At 36.7% G+C, this 8,722-nt stretch overlaps 1 long non-coding RNA gene across 23 annotated transcripts; it reads left to right on the top strand.

Annotated features, from left to right (window-relative positions):
• The first annotated feature begins 3,766 nt into the window (after positions 1–3,766).
• LOC131625281 (uncharacterized) lies at positions 3,767–8,520 on the top strand. Of its 23 annotated transcripts, none has more exons than XR_009290806.1 (7): positions 3,768–4,133; positions 4,223–4,571; positions 4,665–5,923; positions 6,263–6,484; positions 7,120–7,680; positions 7,838–7,937; positions 8,083–8,511. It is a non-coding gene; the product is annotated as an uncharacterized LOC131625281 (long non-coding RNA). The 23 variants fall into 23 exon arrangements; XR_009290803.1 differs by having other exon boundaries at positions 7,841–7,937; positions 8,083–8,510; XR_009290801.1 differs by having other exon boundaries at positions 7,833–7,937; positions 8,083–8,509.
• The last annotated feature ends 202 nt before the right edge of the window (positions 8,521–8,722 follow it).

Here is an 8,722-nt window from a genome sequence, read left to right as displayed (position 1 = left end):
ACATCTTCGACACTGTTGCTTGCTATGAGAATATCATCCACATAAAGCAACAAAATAACAAATGAATTACCAGGTCGAAATCTGAAGTAAACGCAGTGGTCGAACTGACTTCTAATGAAACTTATGCGTGCCATGAACTTATCGAATCTCCTATTCCACTGTCGAGGAGATTGTTTCAGCCCATACAAAGATCTCTTTAACTTGCACACATAATCTTCCTTCCCCTTTTCGACATACCCTTCAGGTTGCCTCATCAGGATCGTTTCATCTAGATCACCATACAAGAACGCAGTATTCACATCCATCTGTTCTAGTTCAAGATTGAATTGTGCCACCATGGCAAGCAACATTCGAATGGACCTATGCTTCACAACAGGAGAGAACACATCATTGAAGTCGACACCTTCTTTCTGAGTGAAACCCCTTGCGACCAGCCTTGCCTTGTATCTTTTCGACGTCACTCCTTCGATTCCTTCCTTAACTTTGAAAATCCATTTACAGTTGACTAGCCTTGCCCCAGCAGGTTTCTTGATCAGTTCCCAAGTGTGATTATCATGAAGAGATTTCATCTCATCATCCATGGCCTTCAGCCATTCAGTCTTATTTTGACTCCTCATAACTCCCTTATAATCTCTAGGTTCTTCGTCTAGAACCTCACTTGCAGAGATTAAGGCATAAGCTATAAGATCTGCATATCCAAGTCTTTGAGGTGGCTTTATGACTCTTCTCGACCTATCTCTCGACAATAGGTAGTCATCGTCAGTTTCCTCAACTTCAGCATCTTCTGCTTCTTCTTCGACTTCATCTGGGATATGCAATTCAGCATCAACATGCTCCACCTCAACAGGAATCTCTACCTGTTCCAGCTCTTCGTCAGATGTTTCTGTACTTCGACCAACATCATCAGTTTTCTTAAAAGCCATTTCAGCTTCATTGAAAACAACATCTCGACTGGTGATACACCTCCTGTGACCTGGCTCTAGGCACCATAGCCTATAAGCTTTGACTCCTTCTGGGTATCCCATGAACATGCATTTCAAAGCTCTAGGTTCGACCTTGTCTTGCCTAATGTGAGCATAGGCTACGCAGCCAAATACTCTCAGTTTGTCGAGATCTGGTGGATGTCCCGACCAAACTTCTTCAGGTGTCTTCATATCTAACGCTGTCGAAGGACATCTATTTATCAGATATGTTGCTGTCGAAACAGCCTCAGCCCAGAACACCTTCTTTAACCCCGCACTAGTCAACATGCATCTGACTCTCTCCAAAATAGTTCGATTAAATCTTTCAGCCAAACCATTTTGCTGTGGAGTACCTGCAGTAGTTCTGTGCCTTGCAATACCAAAGGCAGCACAAAAACTGTCGAATGCCTCATTGCAAAATTCAAGGCCATTGTCGGTTCTCAACCTCTTGACCTTCCTGCAAGTCTGATTTTCAGCCAGAGTCTTCCAACTTTTGAAATTCTCAAAAGTTTCATCTTTAGTCTTCTGGATGAATACCCATAATTTTCTGGAATAATCATCTACTATGGATAGAAAATACCTTGCTCCTGAATGTGATGCACACCTTGCAGGCCCCCAAAGATCAGCATGGATGTAATCAAGGGATCCATGTGTTCTTTGTTTGCCTTTGTTGAACTTCACTCTGCAAGATTTTCCAAGTACACAGGGTTCACAAAACTTCAGCTTTTCGACTTTGTCTCCACCAAGCAGATTTTGTTTCCCTAATTCGACCAGACCCCTTTCACTGACATGGCCCAATCTCATGTGCCAGATTTCTGTCTTCGACAAAGGTTTCGTGGATACAACATTTGTCGAACCACTTACAACTTCAGCCTCAAGGGTATATAAGCCTTGTTTCTTCACGCCTCTCAAGACTTCCTTCGAACCCTTCATGACTCTTAGGATACTTTTCTCTCCTTGGAAAACATATCCTTTCTTGTCGAATTCACCAAGAGAAAGCAGATTTCTCTTCAAATCAGGAACATACCTGACTTCAGTCAACAACCTTATTGACTCATCATGGAGCTTGAATCTCACAGATCCAACACCTGCAATCTTGCAAGCCTTGTTGTTTCCCAGCAATACTGATCCACCATCTTGATCACATAATTCCTCGAACAAGTCTTTGTTTGGAGTCATGTGCCAAGTGCAACCTGAATCCATAATCCACTCCTTCTTAGAGTCACTGCTTGAAACCACAAGAACATCAGATGATTCGAAATCATCTTGAACAATGGCAGCGTTGCCATTATCCTTACCTCCATGATATTTCAGGCGTTCAGGGCACACCTTTCTTGTGTGACCCTCCTTCTTACAATGGTAGCATCGAATGCCAGATGCTTCGCCACTATAAGACTTCGACTGGCTTTTGCCTTTCTTCTTGTCGAACTTACCATCCTTTCGTAAGAGTTTTCCTTTAATGGCCAAACCTTCGCCAACAGTCGAAGGTTTATGCTCCTTTCGTTCATTCAAGTCCTTAGAGTACAAGGCTGATTGAACTTCTTCAAACGTCAGGGACTCCCTTCCATACAAGAGAGTTTCTTTGAAGTGAGCATGTGATCGAGGCAAAGAACACAATAGTAACAGCGCTTGATCTTCATCATCGATCTTCACATCAATATTTTCAAGATCAAGAATCAGCTTGTTGAACATATCCAACTGCTTAGCCAATACTTTGTCTTCAATCATCTTGAATGAATACAAAGCTTACTTCAGGTAGAGTCGATTTACCAGCGATTTGGTCATATACAAACTTTCAAGTTTCACCCATAACCCTGATGCCGTCGTCTCCTTTGATACCTGCCGGAGAACCTTATCACCAAGGCTCAACAGAATTGCGCTGTGTGCTTTCTCGATCATAGTTGTCTTCTCCGCTGCCGTTAATGCAGCATTCATGGTTGCCTCTCCCTTCAACGCTTCCAAACAACCCTGCTGAACCAGTAGGGCTTTCATCTTCAAGCGCCACAGACCGAAATCATTCACTCCGGTGAACTTTTCAATCTCATACTTTGTTGAAGGCATCTTCTCCACGCTCACCGCACCAATTTGTTGTGAAAAACGATACCAATAACAAAGTATAATAGGGAATTAGGGAAGAGAATAAGAACACAATAATTGGTTATAACTGCTATTCTTTTACTTTCTCTTAAAACAAGATTACAAGTTTACAAGAATAACAAATAACCTCTCTCACCCTAAATTAGGATTTGCAGCTTTTCAATGATGAGAGACTAGTATGCTATTTATAATAAAACCTAACATACTAACTAATGGGCTTTTTCAGCCAGGCCCATTACACAAGCCAACTTAATAAACAAGCTAACTTAACAAATTAGGGTTTAAACACTAAAACCTAATTTAACATGCTAACAACCCTAGCATCTTCGACATCTGCATGCTAGACCCATCTTCGACTACAGCATGCACACTTCGACACCAGCATGTGAACAATCCTTCGACTTCATGCTTAACTCTGTCGAACTGTCGAACCAAGAAGCTACCCTTCGACAATACTAGAGTTCGATCCAATATCTCACAATTTGTTTTAAAAAACTTATAGTATATGTTCTTATTATAACTTATATAAGTTTAATCTACTATCTACCCAATACTAAGAAATTGCCCAAACTGTCCATTTTACCCTTCCCTCATAATTTCTTTACCCATACAAAAGGTTATTCATGTAATTAACAAAATGAAAAACACAACATGCCAAATGTTGTGTTCTCATTGGTAAGTTTTCCTACTCCCCACGTTCGTTTCTCTTTCTTCTTTCTTTTGCTGACAAAACCTTTCCCTTTTCTCTCTTCTATTTTCTCCCTTCTATCTCTTTGTCCCTCATTCTCTCTCTTGCAGAAACCCTAGATCGTCGTCTCCCCTCTTCTTCCTCATCACTTTCGTTTTCTCTTTCTTCCATCTCTTTCACTCTCTTTCTCATTCCTTTCACCATACTTCTCTCTCCAAGTTTTTTTTCTTCTGATTTTCTCTCTTTTTTTATTAAACTCTAGCACCGCCAATACACCACTCTCTTCTTAACAACAGTAACTTTACCATAAAACCATCACCACTCTCCTCTCATCTCAAACCTAAACTTCAATCTGCAACTCTTCCACGCGCCTCTCTCGCTTCACGGTTAGAATCCCTTTTCTCTCTAACCTAATCTTCATTTTTTAATAACCTAAATTAAATTACCATTAATTTTCTTCAATTTGGTTGATTAGGTTACCGGTGGAGTTGGGTAGCTTGGAATCAATGTTGCTGTTGTACAGCGCTGTTGCTTCTGCTCGATGAGTTTCAAGCTTGGACATTGAATCTCTTGGTTGGGGTTTAGTTCCTCAAGGTACTTTGTTTTCTTTGAATCTCTTGGTTGGGGTTTAGTTCCTCGAGGTACGTTTTTTTCTCTTTTATCGGCTTTTGATGTTGAAATAGCAATTTTTTTTGTGGACGACAACTACAGGCCGCAATGATGTGTTTATCTTGTGATTTTTTTCCCTTCTGCCATCAGCCATCGACAACAGTGTTGTATGAATATGCCATTGATTTTATGTTGGTGAGAGGCTGGAGCATAAGGTTAGCTTTTCTATGCCTATCATTTCCGTTTGACCCATTACTTTTGAAGCCTTTGATCTTATGCTAAAGCTGAAACTAACCTGTTGTTAATAGGGACACAAATCCAGCGTGAACAATGATAATGCTTTCTCAATGGGCCTTTGATTCTGAAAATTCACATTGGAAGAGTCTTTTAGTTCTAATTTGGGTATTTGTTCTGTTATTAGTTAGTTTTTTTCTTGCTTTGAATCTTTGTTTAATTTGTTGTGTTTAATTCGATTTCAAGTTTACTGTTTTGTTGTTAACTTTATGAATTTTCTTTATGGATGAACATTCATAGTTGTCAAAATCAATTCTACTTCACTAGAATCAATTCTACGGAATGATGGCAGTTGGTTTTACAGCTTCACAATAGCTAGCTGCTGTTATTTCTTCAGCTGTTTACTCCCTGTGGAATCTTTTTCCGGTTTTCTTATCCCAAAAGCGGTGAGTAATGTTATACTTAAATTTTTTTGAACCAACAGTCACTTTTCTATCGGCTTCTAAAAACTAATAATATGACAATAATTATGATGTCTCAGTATTCCGGGGTGGTGGATTTTGTTCTATTATATCTGCCCTGTTCAATGGACATTATAACATCTCAGCTTGGTGATGTGGAAAAAACAATTGTAGGACCAGGATTCCAAGGCACTGTGAGAGAGTATATATCTGCAACTCTTGGATATGATTAGAAAATAAACAGAATATTGTTTGTGGGTCTTTCAATGATAGTCCTTATTGCATTTAATATCTTATTCTTTGGTAGTTTTGATACATCGGTTAAAGTTTTAAATTTCCAGAAAAGATAAAAGATATACATTACTAGGTTTCCACATCATAGTAGTAGTAGAAGATTTATGCATTGGATAAGATTGTCATTGTACTAGGTTTTCATATGTCTAATGAGTCACATGTCTAATGAAATTTGGATCCTTCATGGTTTTGGAGCTTCTGTGATATTATTGCAAACAATATTTATACTGAATTGATCTTTGTAGATGTTATCATCCAATGGTGAATTGATCTTTGTAGATGTTATCATCCAATATTTATGATTTCATAATCACTTAAGTTGTAGTCTGCATAGAAAATAATTTCTTATTGTTACTTGTGTTCTTTTGATATGTGAAACATTGTCTGGTAAGAACTATCAGCAAGATGATGTGGATAGTACGCTGAAGGCTCGACAGAAGGTGATGAAGATGAGTCTGATTTGGATTTGGCTTCGAATATACTTGATATTTCTAGATCCATTCTTGAAAAATAATCTGTCAATACTAGGGAACAAGTGGATATATTGCTCACATTAGCGGGTGTTGTTTTGGAAAGAGGTATTTTCATGTTGTTATATTTATTTTAAATTTGGACAATACTTTCTTCCCTAAACACCGAAAAAACGGGGGGGATACAACTATTCTAAAGGCTTGATTATTTCTGAGACCTGGTTTTCTAGAGGATTCTGAAACATCTCTCACTAACGACCAGAATTCATTATCCATCTTAGAATAGCTGGTAGAACCTGCTGATAGAAATATTACCGACTTGTATCCTTGTCATAATTCTCATTTTGATGTGATATTATAAAATACTTGTGTTTAGACTTGATCTTCCTCTGCTAGAGAAGCTTAACTTGTGAAATAATAAATTTCTATATATGCTTGTGTTTGCAGGTTTGGAGCTTGACTTGATCTTCCTCTGCTACATTTGTTTGTAAGGCACCTTACTTCGTCGCACAAATGAAGTATAGAGTTTTTTAGATTCTACATCGCATGCATCCAAGTTAGAGAGGGATGAACAAACATTCCGTGGAATCCGAGTCTAATAACTCAATCATCGATAAACAAGTACAAATTAAAGCTCTCACATGTCTCTCAAGTGAGTTGGAAAAGAAGGTAGACTTCATTGAAAAAAGTTATGAGTATCCAAAATACTATGAATTTCAAATTCTTATGTTCTCCATCACTTATTTCATTTTTCAATCCACTGTATTTTCTCAACCATGATAAACTAATATTTATTTCCACTATATTTTCTCAAATGTCTGATGCCTATCTATTGCGTTAACAATTTATGCAATGACACTTACATTAGTTGATAAAACATTTATAATTATGGCCGTTTAAAATAGTGAAAAAATAATTTTGTGGGAGTGTTTTAGTTTTAGATTTTGGTTGAATGTTTGCCTCTAAAATGTAGATGTCGAATGGCATGTAATTGGTAATGAATGGGCACCGAGTTCGGCTTATGTATGCTAGCTTTTAGGACTGCAGTTGAATTGGACTGGAGTATGAGTTTTGTAATACCATTATAAATACAAGGAGTGTGATATAAGTATAGTCACACAGAATTTACACCTTTACACAGGAAAATTAAAATTAATTGAAGCAGTGGAAAAACAAATTGTACACTTATTCCAGCATCCTGTATATTAATTTTAGCCACAATTTCGTTTGAGTGGTACTTGCTAATTGTACTGGGCACTGGCTAGGTATTTTGTTTCTAACCTGAAAATTTGACTTTTGATTAGGTGGGCATGCTGATAATAGTATTTAGGGTGATATCCTCTGATGGAACCAAAATCTTGGAAACAGCCAATGCGCACCGTGCTTCGGTAACTTGCCTCGGCCTTTCATCCGATAGTAACCACCTGGTGTCAGGATCCCGAGATACAACAATATTACTCTGGAGAATACATAAAGCACTTGCATCTCACTCAAGTTTATATGCATAAAGCCCTTGGAAGCTGGTGGTGAAGTTGAAGACTCTTTGAGATGGCAGAGGATACGATGTGCTTGAACTGGTATGCTTGAACTTTTAAAATTTAAATAATATATGCAGATGAAACCAAGAACCTGGATCATATCCTAAAAGCTTCATTAGTCTTTCAATTGATGACTACAGACACTATAAAATTTGCTTGACTTTCATTAAGACCTATGCTTTCGGATGGTGTTAGCAGCAATGATAGGTTGGAGAATAAAAATGGATCACATGTATCCGAGGATGGAAGCCTGCAGAATTATCAAAGGAATAGATGGATAAAGTGCCCAGTTTCTGAAGGAGCTGCTAGACACACAATCATTTTCTGGTAATTTTCTTTCAAATATAATTGGACCAAAAAGCAAAAGTGATATGAACAACTGCTACAATAGTGCAAAGCAGTGTTTTAGCTGTACTACAGTTTAGACATAATAAAACAAGTTTACTATCAGTTTTACAATTTTACAAATTCACTATCAGTTTAGCAGTGCCCTTTATCGGTCAGTCGTTGTAGTAAACAAAACAATGAGAAATAATAAAGACAGCAATCACTGCACAGATGCAAGATTCAAGACAGCAATCCAGGTCATGAAAAATAATATAGACCATCTCTTTTAACTGAGCCATTGTTATTTACTAAATTGGTTAATTTTGTGGTTGTTTTAAGTTTTTGTCAGTAATTTGTATCTGATTTTTTTGGTGCATTTCCTTCTTGTGAATCTCTCTATAGGTGAAGGAGTTGGAAGAGCTATCAGCAGTATCATTCTTACCCTTCTACTTCGTTGTCGATATCTCCGCTGCCATCTCAAAGCCGTCCATGGGATTTAAGTTTCTGACAAGTTTCCTCTGTGACATAGTTATGTTCCATTTTTTTACTATTTATTTTAAAACAAACATGCCCATTATTTATAACAGATGCTTTTATATTTTTCTGTAATTTATCTTTAATTAAAATAACTCTTGGCATCAATAGTATAGAAAAATATAGTAGAATGATGAAATTTGAGTATTTTTAATTGTAATAAATATAGACATTTTTAAGATGATAAAAAATTGCATAATTTAGCATTATATATGAATTAAATATTTTATCTCTTTATTTTCTTTCAAAATCTTTGTTAGTAATTCAATTTAATACAGTTTAATGAAAAAAAAACCGTTGACATCTACATAAATTTAAGTTTGAAAATTTTAACTTTACAATATATTTAATTAATTCTATTTATTTATTATTACTCTAAATAATAATTAATCTATTTCTTAATTTTAATAAAATTAATAATTTATTTTATTAAATTGAAGAATATTTAATAGCTTCGCAGACAATTAACTTTTTTTATTTTATGGGTCACTACTAATGTAATATGTAT

This window comes from Vicia villosa, unplaced genomic scaffold (assembly GCF_029867415.1).
Source record: "Vicia villosa cultivar HV-30 ecotype Madison, WI unplaced genomic scaffold, Vvil1.0 ctg.000197F_1_1, whole genome shotgun sequence".
Taxonomy (NCBI): Eukaryota; Viridiplantae; Streptophyta; class Magnoliopsida; order Fabales; family Fabaceae; genus Vicia; species Vicia villosa.
Note: the sequence above shows the minus strand (reverse complement) of the source record. Positions and strands in the feature narration are given on the sequence as shown.